This window comes from Salmo salar, chromosome 09, assembly GCF_965601325.2.
Source record: "Salmo salar chromosome 09, fSalSal1, whole genome shotgun sequence".
In the NCBI taxonomy this organism is placed as follows: domain Eukaryota; kingdom Metazoa; phylum Chordata; class Actinopteri; order Salmoniformes; family Salmonidae; genus Salmo; species Salmo salar.
In genome coordinates, this window is record NC_138299.1 from 10107723 (window position 1) to 10123404 (window position 15682).

The window sequence follows — 15682 nt, forward strand, 5'->3', positions numbered from 1 at the left end:
CTGGAGCAGCAGCACGGCCAGGTGAACTGGGGACAGCAAGGAGTCATCAAGCCAGGTAGTCCTGAGACATGGTCCTAGGGCTCAGGTCCTCCGAGAGAAAGAGAGAATTAGAGAGAGCATATTTAAATTCACACAGGACACCGGAAAAGACAAGAGAAATACTCCAGATGTGACAGACTGACCCTAGCCCCCCGACACATAAACTACTGCAGCATAAATACTGGAGGCTGAGACAGGAGGGGTCAGGAGACACTGGCCCCATCCGATGAAACCCCCGGACAGGGCCAAACAGGTAGGATATAACCCCACCCACTTTGCCAAAGCACAGCCTCCACACCACTGGAGGGATATCTCCAACCACCAACATACCATCCCGGGACAAGGCCGAGTATAGCCCACAAAGATCTCTGCCACGGCACAGCCCAAGGGGGGCACCAACCCAGACAGGAAGACCACGTCAGTGACTCAACCCACTCAAGTGACGCACCCCTCCCAGGGACGGCATGGAAGAACACCAGTAAGCCAGTGACTCAGCCCCCGTAATAGGGGTAGAGGCAGAGAATCCCAGTGGAAAGAGGGGAAACCGGCCAGGCAGAGACAGCAAGGGCGGTTCGTTGCTCCAGCCTTTCCGTTCACCTTCACACCCCTGGGCCAGACTACACTTAATCTTAGGACCTACTGAAGAGATGTGTCTTCAGTAAAGACTTAAAGGTTGAGACTGAGTCTGCGTCTCTCACATGGGTAGGCAGACTATTCCATAAAAATGGAGCTCTATAGGAGAAAGCCCTGCCTCCAACTGTTTGCTTAGAAATTCTAGGAACAATTAGGAGGCCCGCGTCTTGTGACCGTAGCGTACGTGTAGGTATGTACGGAGGACCAAATCGGACAGATGGGTAGGAGCAAGCCCATGTAATGCTTTGTAGATTCGCAGTAAAACCTTGAAATCAGCCCTTGCCTTAACAGGAAGCCAGTGTAGGGAGGCTAGCACTGGAGTAATATGGTAATTTTTTGGTTCTAGTCAGGATTCTAGCAGCCGTATTTAGCACTAACTGAAGTTTATTTAGTGCTTTATCCGGGTAGCCGGAAAGTAGAGCATTGCAGTAGTCCAACCTAGAAGTAACAAAGGCATGGATTAATTTTTCTGTGTCATTTTTGGACAGAAAGTTTCTGATTTTTGCAATGTTACGTAGATGGAAAAAAGCTGTCCTTGAAACAGTCTTGATATGTTCTTCAAAAGAGAGATCAGGGTCCAGAGTAACGCCGAGGTCCTTCACAGTTTTATTTGAGATGACTGTACAACCATCCAGATTAATTGTCAGATTCAACAGAAGATCTTTGTTTCTTGGGACCTAGAACAAGCATCTCTGTTTTGTCGGAGTTTAAGAGTAGAAAGTTTGCAGCCATCCACTTCCTTATGTCTGAGACACAGGCTTCTAGCGAAGGCAATTTTGGGGCTTCACCATGTTTCATTGAAATGTACAGCTGTGTGTCATCCGCATAGCAGTGAAATTTAACATTATGTTTTCGAATGACATCCCCAAGAAATAAAATATATAGTGAAAACAATAGTGGTCCTAAAACGGAACCTTGAGGAACACCGAAATTTACAGTTGATTTGTCAGAGGACAAACCATTCACAGAGACAAACTGATATCTTTCCGACAGATAAGACCTAAACCAGGCCAGAACTTGTCCATGTAGACCAATTTGGGTTTCCAATCTCTCCAAAAGAATGTGGTGATCGATGGTATCAAAAGCAGCACTAAGATCTAGGAGCACGAGGACAGATGCAGAACCTCGGTCTGACGTCATTAAAAGGTCATTTACCACCTTCACAAGTGCAGTCTCAGTGCTATGATGGGGTCTAAAACCAGACTGAAGCGTTTCGTGTACATTGTCTTCAGGAAGGCAGTGAGTTGCTGCGCAACAGCTTTTTCAAACATTTTTGAGAGGAATATCCAACCTTCCGTATGGTATTTATTAATTTGTGGATGTCCATTACCCATTTCCTATGATATATTACAGCCTTATTGTAAAATGGATTAAATAGTGTTTTCCCCTCATGAATTTTGCAAATGTATAAAAAATAAACAGAAATTTACATAAATACTCAGTACTTTGTTGAAGAACCTTTGGCAGGGATTACAGCCTCGAGTCTTCGTGGTTATGACGCTACAAGCTTGGCACACCTGTATTTGGTCCACTGTATTTGGTCCCGTATGGCTCAGTTGGTAGAGCATGTTGTTTGCAACACCAGGGTTGTGGGTTCGATTCCCACAGGGGACCAGTACGGGGAAAAAATGTATGAAATCTATGCATTCACTACTGTAAGTCGCTCTGGATAAGAGCGTCTGCTAAATGACTAAAATGTAAATGTATTTGGGGAGTTTCTCCCATTTATTCTCTGCAGATCCTCACAAGCTCATCAAGTTGGATGGGGAGTGTCGCTGCACAGCTATTTTTAGGTCTCCAGAGATGTTCAATCGGGTTCAAGTCCGGGCTCTGGTTGGGCCAGTCAAGGACATTGAGACTTGCCCCGAAGCCACTCCTGCGTTGTCTTGGCTGTGTGCTTGGAGTCATTGTCCTGTTGGAAGGTGAACCTTCGCCTCAGTCTGAGGTCTTCATCAAGGATCTCTCTGTACTTTGCTCCGTTCATCTTTCCCTTGATCCTGACTAGTTTCCCAGTCCCTACAGCTGAAAAACATCCCTACAGCATGATGCTGCCACCACCATGCTTCACTGTAGGGATGGTGCCAGGTTTCCTCCAGATGTGGCGGTTGGCATTCTGGCCAAAGAGTTCAATCTTGGTTGCATCAGACTAGAGAATCTTGTTTCTTATGCTCTGAGAGTCCTTTAGGTCCCTTTTGGCTAACTCCAAGCGAGCTGTCATGTGCCTTTTACTGAGGAATGGCTTCCGTCTGACCACTCTACAATAAAGGCCTGATTGGTGGAGTGCTGCAGAGGTGGTTTTCCTTCTGGAAGGTTCTCCCATCTCCACAGAGGAACTCTGGAGCTCTGTCAGAGTGGTCACCTCCCTGACAAAGGCTCTTCTTCCCTGATTGCTCAGTTTGGCCGGGCGGCCAGCTCTAGTAAGAGTCTTGATGGTTCCAAACGGCTTCCATTTAAGAATGATGGAGGCCACTGTGTTCTTGGGGACCTTCAATGCTGCATAAATGTTTTGGTACCCTTCCCCAGATCTGTGCCTCGACACAATCCTGCCTCAGAGCTCTACGGACAATTCCTTCAACCTCATGGCTTGGTTTTATTTCTGACATGCACTGTCAACTGTGGGACCTTATGTTGACCGGTGTGCCTTTCCAAATCATGTCCAATCAATTGAATTTACCACAGGTAGACTCCAATCAAGTTGTGGAAAGATCTCAAGGTTGATTAGTGGAAACAGGGTTCACCTCAGCTCAATTTCGAGTCTCATAGCGAAGGGTCTGAATACTTATTTACATAAGGTATTTGTTTTTTATTTTGAATGCATTTGTTTTCGCTTTGTCGTTATTGGGGGTATTGTGTGTAGATTTGAGGGGATTGTCAACTAAACACAATTCAATATTCATTTTGTAATATAGTAAATAGCCTAAAGGCTATCTTACAACTAATGTAACATTCAACCTTAAAATGAGTGACACTTCCATGTCCACATTTTGAGGTTACTGTTAATGTAAATTTCTTCTTATCTAATGATATTAAGCGTGCATGTTCAAGATAGCATGCATAGATCATCGCAGGTCTGTGGAGATTTTCACAGTTGCTCTAATAATCTGTGCAGAATCTCGAACGACAGCACTGACCGACAGCGAATGTCGAAAAGTAGTTGAAATTTAGACATCTATTTTTTACAAGTTTGAACAGTACAGTGGGGGTTAGGGCGATTCTAAGGGTCTGTGACCCTAAAAAATGGGCCCTAAAAAATTATTCGAACATTTAGGTAAAACTTTTCAATATTCAATTATTAACCTATCATCATTAATATTTTATTTACAATGTACTAATAAAACTAACGGTTTCTTTTCTTGTTTTTGGCAACAAAAAAAAGTAAACATCCAGAGAGCCTCTGTATTGCCCAACCTTCCCCCCTCTATTTACATGAAATGGTTCGGTCCTGCCGAACCACTGCTGTACTTGCTAGCAGTGAATTGCTAGTGAGGAGTGCCGGTGGAGCATCATGTCTCAGCTTCCTAAAGAAAAATCTGGCTTCCAAAAACGAAAAGAAAGACAGGAGAAAGAAAAGAAAGGGCGACAGCATGTCACTCAATTTTTCACAGAGGAAGGTGGGTGTAGTCCGTGAATGGTGGAAATTAACCTGTTAGCTTAGTCCATAGGCTCCTATTGCTCCCCCAACATTATTTTCTTAATATATTGACAGAAAATTCAGAGTGTTTACATTTCGCTCCTCCTTTAGCCGACATTTAATCAATGCAGGCAAACGTTTAGCAAGCTATTTGTTTCAATATGCTTTGTGTTGTAGTCACGACAGACAAAGATATATAATTAAGCAAACTTTACTGGGCATGTTGTCAACCAGCACATTAATAAAGTAAGTAACAACTGGTTTCCGTTTCCTGTGTAACATCAATATGAGTAACATCAATATTACTACATGTTCTTTTTTTAAAATTATTATTTTTTACAACAAAGGCAGACTCCACCTAACTTTGGCTTGTAGTCCATGTCTGCAATAAATTGGAATGTGAACTGAATGTTTGTTTACTGTCTGACTGTCCATTAATTATACAAAAAATTTACCTTCACACATTCTTTCGGATGGCCCTACCAGACCTTGTGTGGGCAGTGTTGATTACATCAGGAGGTGCTTGACCTGAGATGTTTGGATCTTGTTGAGGTGCAGCATTCACCTCTAGGTTGTGTTCAGCACCCTGCTGGGCGTCAGCTGGTGCTCTGTTTACTGGCTCTGTGCCAGGCTCCTCAACAGTGAGGAAATCCTCCTCTATTTCTCTGCTCTTCCTCAGGTGTCGCCTGTACCTCCTGAAGACTTGGCCCTGTTCTGTCTTCCTCGTAGGACCTTTGCTCCACAGGTCTGACTACTGTGGTCCTCTGCCACCACTGTTTCTGTCCTGTGAGTGGCTGAACTCTCACCCTGTCATCTCGTTGCAGCTCTGTGAGATCCTGAGCGGAGGTGTCGTAGTACTTTGCCTGTTTCTGTTGTCTTTCTTTGAACTTCTCCAGCTGACAGTTTGCCATACCCGGTCTCAGAAGATTTTCACTCATTGTAAGTAGTGTTTTTGTACATCTTCCCATGAGCACCATTGTTCCTTGTGACGGGGTATTTCTGTGATCCAGCATGGCCAGGTAAGGGTCAGCACCTGTTCTCTTTGCTTTTGCCATCAGTCTTTTGGCTGTTTTCACTGCCGATTCCACTTTCCCTTTACTTTGCAGGTATCCTGGAGATTATGTTTTGTGTGTAAAGTCCCATGCCTTGCTGAAACTTCAGAACTCGTCTGAAGAGTACTCGGGTCATTGTCTGAGTAAAGGATGTCAGGTATCCCATGACGTGCAAAGTGTGTCTTCAGTTTTCGAATGACTGTTTTCGACTGTGTGTTCTCCAAATGGTCCACTTCCCAGAAGTTGAAGAGATAATCAACTGTGACCATGTAGTCTCTGTCGTTGAACAGGTCAGTCCCTATTTTTTTCCCCCAGGGACACTTTGGTGCTTCGTGTGGCCTCAACGTTTCTTTCTGCTGCTTCATACCCCATGCAGTGCAGGTGCTACATTGTGCCATGTATGTTCTCAGCTGTGCATTCATGCCTGGCCGGTAGACACACTCGCAAGCTCTTCTCAGACATCCCTCTGTTCCTATGTGTCAGGAATGGATTCTCTGCATTATCTCTGACCTGAGGGCAGTAGGCACAACGACTCGCTCACCTCTGAAGATAACTCCATTTTGCGCACTCAGCTCATCTCTGTTGTGAAAATACATGGCTACTTCCAAGGGTACATGTCCTGTCACTTCAGGCCACCCCTACAGGATCACAGTTTTCAGTGTCTGGAGCTCCCAGTCCAGCTCAGTGGCTCTCTGGATGTGCTTTAGTCTCTCGCTTGACACAGGGAGGTAGTGTATCATATTGATTGATTCCACTTGGACCTCCACAGGGCCTCTGTTGTCTTGTTCTGTGAGGTACACCCTGCCTAGGGTGTCGGCCAGCACCACATGTTTTCCCGGAACGTATTCGAGACTGACCTCGTAGTTTTGGAGTCTCATGAGCATGCGTTGTAGTCTTTTTGGTGCGCTGAGGAGAGGCTTTGTCATGATGCTCTCTAGAGGCTTGTGATCTGACTGCACTTCCACAGTTCGTCCATATGTGAATTGGTAGAACCTCTCCATGCCAAACACCACTGCAAGCAGCTCCTTCTCTATCTGTGCATACCCTTTTTCAGTCTCTGTCAGGGCTCTGCTAGCGTATGCTATTGGTTGTCCTCCCTGCATCAAGGCTGCTCCTAACCCACTCTCTGAAGCATCACACTGTAGTACAAGCTGCTCTGTTGGGTTGTAATATTTCAGCACAGGGGTCTGTGCAATGGTATCTCTGATTTTATTGAAAGCCTGCTCATGTCTCTCTGACCACTCCCACAGTGAGTCATGGTGAGTTAGCTGTCGCAGTGGCTCGCAGAGCTCCACGGCGTGGCTGCAGAGCTTGGATAGGTAGTTTACCATGCTCAGGAAGTGCTGCACCCCCTGCACATCTGTAGGCCTAGGCATCTGTTTGATGGCTGTCACTTTTCCTGGGTCCACTTTCAACCCCTCTGATGTTAGCAGGTGGCCAATGTAGGGCACTTCCTTCAGCCTGAGCTGCAGCTTTGCCGGATTCAGCTTGATATTGAGCTTCCTGCATCTGTCCAGGAGCATTTTCAGGTTTTTGTCATGGTCCAGAGTCACCACTTCATCATTGTCTCCTTCTCCCACAATCAGGATGTCACCTCCAATGATTTTGACTCCTGGAAGACCTTCCATTGCCTGGTTCAACTTCCTCTGAAAGATCTCTGGGGCTGGACTGATTCCCATTGGCATGCGCTGCCACCTGTAGCGTCCCATGGGAGTAGAGAACGTGGTGAGATAGCTGGATTCCTCCTCCAGTTCCACGGGCCAAAATCCATTTTTTACATCACAAACAGAGAACACACGTGCTCTGTTCAGATCTGGCAGCACGTCTTCAATAGTGGGAAGTGGGTAATGGCTCCTCTTGAGCGCCTTGTTGAGAGGTTTCGGATCAATACACACTCTTAGCTTTCCAGACGGTTTCTTCACTAATCCAATCTGTGCTTTTTTTCAACTGCTTTTATCATCCTTTTCTCTAGACCACTGAGCTCCTCTTTGAGTGGTTTATATAGCGCTACTGGCACTGTTCTCTTTGGCAGCTGGACGGGCTCCACTCACTCATCCACTTTCAGCTTCAGTTTGCCGGGTAAGCATCCATCTCCCTGGAATACAGCAGAGTACTCCTGTTTCATTTGCTCTTTAATCTAGTATCCTGTTGTTTTCTCAATGGCCAGGATGTTGTGATGCTGCACAGTAATCATCTCCATTGCCTGGATAGCCTTACTGCCTAGAATGGGCCTGTGCACATTGAACTCGGTAGGTTTTCTTATTGTGTGGATTGATCACTTTTTAAGTGTGCACTTCCCCAGTGGCGTCAGAGTGCTCTTGTTATACATCACCAATACCTGACTGCAGGGCTCTAGGTGACTGGCTTTTGAGGTTTGCAGGGATAACATTACAACTAGCACCACAATCTAGCTGAAATCTGACTTGACTTTTTGTTGACCAGCATGGTTGCAAAGAGCGCTGCATTGGGGTCTGTGGTTTTCTCCTGCACCACGTTGATGCTCTCTGACTACTTTGGTCCTAGTGTGATGCACAGAACATCCTCACCGCTCTCTGAGTCAGCTGACGCATTTTCCATTGCCAGGACTCTGTTTCTCTTGCTGGTCCCTGCACTTTTGCAAACCGTAGAGAAGTGATTGTTTTTTCCACAGGATTTACATTTTTGTCCACAGGATTTACATTTTTGTCCATATGCAGGGCATTTTTCCTTTTTTCTCTCATGTGTCCGTCCACAGTATCTGCACTGTATTATGCTCTGTTCCTCTGTAGAGTCTCCTCTCCCTCTCGGTTTCTCTTTCTGTGTTACTGCATGCACTGCTACAGGGCCCTGCACATTTATGACTTTAGCTCTCTGTCTGGACAGTTCTGCAGCTCTTCCAATCTGTATGCATTTCTCTAAACTGAGATCAGTCTCTCTGAGTAAGCGATCTCTTAAGTGTGGGTCACATGTGCCACACACAATCCTGTCCCCGATAGGAGAGTCTGTGATTACTCCAAAGTTGTAGGTGGCCACTAGAGTCCTCAATTCAGTGAGTTATTTGTCTAAACTCTCATCTTGGCCCTGACTTCGCATGAAAAAATGATATCTCTCAATTGTTTCATTTTTCTTGGGATCACAAAATGCGTCCAGTGCTGCAATTACTTCAACAGAGAGATTGTCTTTTTGTACTGCCCACACACAGGGTCTCACAAATCTCTCTGCCTTTTTCCCCAGTGAGATAATACAGTAGCTTCACTTTGTAGTCCTCAGGTTTTTCTCTCATTGTAAGAGCCATGTACAAATTGAATTCCTCTTTCCATCTTTTCCAGGTCAGTGCTAAATTACAATAATTCAAGTCTATTTTTCTCAGAGGTTTCAGTATTTATTATTATTTATTTGTAGAATGAAACGTTAGCTACTCACGAATCTGATTGTATCCAATAGTCAGCTAGATTTTAGTATAGAGTCACTCACGATAGCCAGCTAACGTAGACGTTCGGCGCGATGACTAGCCTGTAAACGTGGCACTTTTTTTTCAAACTGCCGCCAGGGATGTATTCTTCATTTACATCGATGAGATCCAGGTTATTTTGAGTACCGCTGCCACTATATATATATATATCTTTAAAAAATAAAGGGAACACTTAAACAACACAATGTAACTCCAAGTCAATCACACTTCTGTGAAATCAAACTGTCCACTTAGGAAGCAACACTGATTGACAATAAATGTCACATGCTGTTGTGCAAATGGAATAGACAACAGGTGGAAATTATAGGCAATTAGCAAGACACCCCCAATAAAGGAGTGGTTCTGCAGGTGGGGACCACATACCACTTCTCAGTTCCTATGCTTCCTGGCTGGTGTTTTGGTCACTTTTGAATGCTGGCGGTGCTTTCACTCTAGTGGTAGCATGAGACGGAGTCTACAACCCACACAAGTGGCTCAGGTAGTGCAGCTCATCCAAGATGGCACATCAATGCGAGCTGTGGCAAGAAGGTTTGCTGTGTCTGTCAGCATAGTGTCCAGAGCATGGAGGCGCTACCAGGAGACAGGCCAGTACATCAGGAGACGTGGAGGAGGCCGTAGGAGGGCAACAACCCAGCAGCAGGACTGCTACCTCCGCCTTTGTGCAAGGAGGAGCAGGAGGAGCACTGCCAGAGCCCTGCAAAATGACCTCCAGCAGGCCACAAATGTGCATGTGTCTGCTCAAACGGTCAGAAACAGACTCCATGAGGGTGGTATGAGGGCCCGACGTCCACAGGTGGGGGTTGTGCTTACAGCCCAACACCGTGCAGGACGTTTGGCATTTGCCAGAGAACACCAAGATTGGCAAATTCGCCACTGGCGCCCTGTGCTCTTCACAGATGAAAGCAGGTTCACACTGAGCACATATGACAGACGTGACAGTCTGGAGACGCCGTGGAGAACGTTCTGCTGCCTGCAACATCCTCCAGCATGACCGGTTTGGCAGTGGGTCAGTCATGGTGTGGGGTGGCATTTCTTTGGGGGGCCGCACAGCCCTCCATGTGCTTGCCAGAGGTAGCCTGACTGCCATTAGGTACCGAGATGAGATCCTCAGACCCCTTGTGAGAACATATGCTGGTGCGGTTGGCCCTGGGTTCCTCCTAATGCAAGACAATGCTAGACCTCATGTGGCTGGAGTGTGTCAGCAGTTCCTGCAAGAGGAAGGCATTGATGCTATGGACTGGCCCGCCCGTTCCCCAGACCTGAATCCAATTGAGCACACCTGGGACATCATGGTTCGCTTCATCCACCAACACCACTTTGCACCACAGACTGTCCAGGAGTTGGCGGATGCTTTAGTCCAGGTCTGGGAGGAGATCCCTCAGGAGACCATCCGCCACCTCATCAAGAGCATGCCCAGGCGTTGTAGGGAGGTCATACAGGCACGTGGAGGCCACACACACTACTGAGCCTCATTTTGACTTGTTTTAAGGACATTACATCAAAGTTGGATCAGCCTGTAGTGTGGTTTTCCACTTTAATTTTGAGTGTGACTCCAAATCCAGACCTCCATGGGTTGATAAATTGGATTTCCATTGATTATTTTTGTGTGATTTTGTTGTCAGCATTCAACTTTGTAAATAAAAAAGTATTTAATAAGATTATTTCATTCATTCAGATCTAGGATGTGTTATTTTAGTGTTCCCTTTATTTTTTTGAGCAGTGTATATATATTAGTTAAGCAAACTTTACTAGGCATGTTGTCAACCAGCACATTAACAAAGTAAGTAATAACTGGTTTCCATTTCCTGTGTAACATCAATATGAGTAACATCAATATTGCTACACTATTCATACTAAGTCAGTTGTCCCTGCCCCTGCCTGACCGAGGTAAAGACAGTTTCAGGTAGGATATTTGCGCTTTCAAACCTCAATTGCTTTCAAACCACTTGAGCCACAGACACTTGAGCCACAAACAAATAAGTTTCATGATGTTGGAAAAATTGCGGACAACATTGCACAGGTCTTATTTTCACGATTTGGACATTACTTTGCTTTGCAAAGCTTATAAACATGTGGAAATGTGAGCATCTTTTTGTATTCCTAGTAATGTCTCCTTGGTCATGTGACCTACTGACCTCCAAACAGGTTCAGAATGTACACTCAGTGGGCCTACACATCGCACACCCTTTAGTTTGTCCATTTTCATCTCACACAATTTTACATAAATTTTTCCAACTTTCTAATTTCAATAGCGCCTTGGTCATGTGACCTACTAACCTCAAACTTCCCTTACCTACATTGTTATAACATGCCAGAGGCTGTTCACCTTGGAGACCTGCTGCGGATATGGGTACGGCCCGGCGTGAGATTTACACTCTCTCCCCCGGATTTTCAAGGGCCAGGGAGAGCTCTCCGGACGCCACCGAAACGCAACGCTTTCCAGGGCTTGGGCCCCTCTCTTGGGGCAAACCCATTCCAGGGTGCCCTGCCCTTCACAAAGAAAAGAGAACTCTCCCTGGGACTCCCGCCAGCTTCTCCGGGATCGGTCACTTTACCACACTGGATGCCTTGCCGCGCCCGTCTCCGCCAGTCCGTGGAGATTCTGAAAGTAGTTTTGAGGTCAGTAGGTCTCATTACCAAGGAGCTATTGAAATTAGAAACATTGACAAATATTGAAAATTCATGTAAAATTGCGTGAGATGAAAATGGACAAACTAAATGGTGTGCAGTGTGTAGGCCCACTGAGTGTACATTCTGAACCTTGTTTGAAGTCAGTAGGTCACATGACCAAGGAGCTATTGACATTTGAATGTGTGAGATGAAAATGGACAAACTAAACGGTGTGCAATATAGAAGGGCAGTCAGTGGCCATTCTGAACCTTGTTTGAAGTCTGTAGGCTACATGACCAAGGAGCTATTGAAATGTGGAAAAATGAATGTAAAATTGTGTGAGATGAAAATGGGCAAACTAAAGGGTGTGCAACAAACTCAGCAAAAAAAGAAACGTCCTCTCGCTGTCAACTGCGTTTATTTTCAGCAAACTAAACGTGTAAATATTAGTATGAACATAACAAGATTCAACAACTGAGACAAACTGAACATGTTCCACAGACATGTGACTAACAGAAATTGAATAATGTGTCCCTGAACAAAGGGGGGGTCAAAATCAAAAGTAACAGTCAGTATCTGGTGTGGCCACCATTGACTACACCAGATTTGCCAGTTCTTGCTGTGAGATGTTACCCCACTCTTCCACCAAGGCACCTGCAAGTTCCCGGACATTTCTGGAGGGAATGGCCCTAGCCCTCACTCTCCAATCCAACAGGTCCCAGACGTGCTCAATGGGATTGAGATCCGGGCTCTTCGCTGGCCATTGCAGAACACTGACATTCCTGTCTTGCAGGAAATCACGTACAGAACGAGCAGTGTGGCTGGTGGCATTGTCATGCTGGAGGGTCATGTCAGGATGAGCCTGCAGGAAGGGTACCGCATGAAGGAGGAGGATGTATTCCTTGTAACACACAGTGTTGAGATTGCCTGCAATGACAACAAGCTCAGTCCGATGATGCTGTGATACACCGTCCCAGACCATGACGGACCCTCCACCTCCAAATCGATCCCGCTCCAGAGTACAGGCCTCCCTGTAACGCTCATTCCTTTGACGATAAATACGAATCCGACCATCACCCCTGGTGAGACAAAACCACGACTCGTCAGTGAAGAGCACTTTTTGCCAGTCCTGTCTGGTCCAGCGACGGTGGGTTTGTGCCCGTAGGCGACGTTGTTGCCGGTGATGTCTGGTGAGGACCTGCCTTACAACATGCCTACAAGCCCTCAGTCCAGCCTCTCTCAGCCTATTGCGGACAGTCTGAGCACTGATGGAGGGATTGTGTGTTCCTTGTGTAACTCGGGCAGTTGTTGTTGCCATCCTGTATCTGTCCCACAGGTGTGATGTTCAGATGTACCGATCCTGTGCAGGTGTTGTTACACGTGGTCTGCCTCTGCGAGGACGGTCAGCTGTCCGTCCCGTCTCCCTGTAGCACTGTCTTAGGCATCTCACAGTTCGGACATTGCAATTTATTGCCCGGGCCACATCTGCAGAGGCAGCATGCCTAAGGCACGTTCACGCAGATGAGCAGGGACCCTGGGCATCTTTCTTTTGGTGTTTTTCAGAGTCAGTAGAAAGGCCTCCTTTAGGATCCTAAGTTTTCATAACTGTGACCTTAATTGCCTACCGTCTGTAAGCTGTTAGTGTCTTAACGACCGTTCCACAGGGGCATGTTCATTAATTGTTTATGAATATATATATATACACTGGGTGGAATACCACAGTGTGCCATCACAGCAGCAAGATTTGTGACCTGTTGCCACAAGAAAAGGGCAACCAGTGAAGAACAATCACCTTTATAAATACAACCCATATTTGTGTTTATTTATTTACACATCGTTACAACACTGTATATAGACATATGCAATTTGTTTTTATTCTTTTGGAACTTCTGTGAGTGTAATGTTTACTGTTAAAACAAAATTGAAATAAACAATACAAATGATCTACTTCACTTGCTTTGGCAATGTTAACATATGTTTCCCATGCTAGTAAAGCCCTTAAATTCAATTAAATTCATGTGCTTTTTGTGCCTGTAAACCTGGTATTTAGAAACAAAATGTCCCATTTCCTTGCAGGCAGTTTTTTTGGTCCTGCCCAATGCATTCGCCAAGTAGTTAAGACTATCATAAAGGGTTTGGCTCCTAAGACCGCTTTGAAATAAATCTTAATCACCAAAGCTTTATTAAAAAAATCAAGTTGGGAGCATCACCTTTTTATCTACGTATGCTATTGTACAGTATTTTAGATGTGCATAAAAAACCCTCAATGTAGGCTATATGACCATCATGGAATGATGATCTGGTGACTTTTTTTACTTGTTACTGTAGCCTATGCTATTTAATAAACTGTATCAATCTACAACAGACTAGGAAGAGAATATTCCGTGTCCCCAGACGAATTGAAGTTGATGACAAAGCAAAGATGGTCAATAACCTACAGAATTTGAGACAATTACATGCAGTATTAAGCCATGAAGGTGGCCAAGCCGTTGTCACACCTATAATTCATTTATTCATTAAAATCCAGCCATTTCACGCCACCTCCAGCTCTTGTCCTCATAATTTCCGCAAACATATTTCTGACACACACCCAGATTGTCCAATGTGTTATTAGGTTTGTTAAAATAGAGCCCAAGGTGTCATACCATAGCTGCCACTTCATTCTTTCTGCAGCCGTCTTTGAATCTTAATTCAGAATAGACATTTAAGAGTTTTTGGAAAACTTTGTCACAAACTGAGAGAGATTTTACTGTCATTCTGTCACAAAACTTTACATGTGCACTGTTCTTCAATTGCATGCGTTTTTGTAAAATTGTCAGTGGAAATAGTCCTTGGGCATAGAGTTGTGATTTTGTTTAACATTGCAATCAATGGTTTTTGTTGGCATACATTTTGAGGTTAAAAATCAGAGGCTCAGCATCATTCTGTATTTTTATTTAACTAGGCAAGTCGGTTAAGAACAAATTATTATTTACAATGACGGCCTACACGACGCTGGGCCAATTGCGCGCCACCCTATTGGACTCCCAATCACAGCCAGTTGTGATACAGCCTGGATTCAAACCAGGGTGTCTGTAGTGACGTCTCTAGCACTGAGATACAGTGCCTTAGACCGCTGCGCCACTCGGGAGCTCAAATCGCCAGAAACTTATCCCCTCACTTCCTTGCCATGTTTACTTTCAACTCCCAGTACACTACTTTGGTACATTTTGATAAACTGATACATTGTAGCTGCTTGAGTGCCATATTTATTTATCCAAAACAATGTTTTCATAATTGTAGAGCTCTTAGAAGTTGGGGTTACAAAAATGCACTACGATCTGCCCCAGACATATTGTGTGGGGCATCAAATTCAATGTCACTGGAGCGTGAGAAATGACACAATAAGAAGCTCTCATTGTGTGTTCCTCCAACAGGAAGTGGCAGAGAAAGCACTGGGCACAGAGGGCCTCTTTCTCTTCTCTTCCTTGGACAAAGACCATGACCTTTTCCTCAGTTCAAACCATCGCAGAGAAACTCACTGGTTCACCACCAGCCTTCCTATGCATCCTAACACATTCAAATCCAATATGATTCATCTTTCTGGTTCTCTGTAGCTCAGTTAGTAGAGCATGGCACTTGCAATGCCAGGATAGTGAGTTCAATTCCTGGTACCACCCATACGTGGTCCCGGGAATGCATGCATGACTAAGTTGCTTTGCATAAAAGTGTCAGCTAAATGGCATTTATTATTATTAAACCCAACACACACAATCATTTGTTGGTGACCTCTTGCGCACCTTCCCGCAGGGATCACACATCCAGTGGATTTCGAGGAGCAAGTGACCGATGACCCTAATGGAGAGACCCTAACCTCTGCAGCTTGACACAATGACGAAGAGTAGACCCAGCAAAACACTCACATTATAATTACTGGGTGTTGCCTTACTGTGATTTAAGATAAAGTTATTTGTAATCCAGCTCAAGAATAGATTACGTCCTACCTTGTCAACTTTGTACTGCTGTGTCTATGAGTGGGTTTTAAAAGTATAAAATGACTTATGGTGATAAATGACAAAAAAGAGAGAATAAGTTTCAAATAGGCATTCCAACACTTAGCAGAGAAAGCCTCAGATTGTCACACCCTGATCTGTTTCACCTGTCTGTGCTTGTCTCCACCCCCCACCAGGTGTCTCCCATCTCCCCACGTGTTCTCTGTCTGTTGCCAGTTTGTTTTGTTCGTCAAGCCTACCAGCGTTTTTCCCCTTGCGCCTGTCTGTTTCTAGT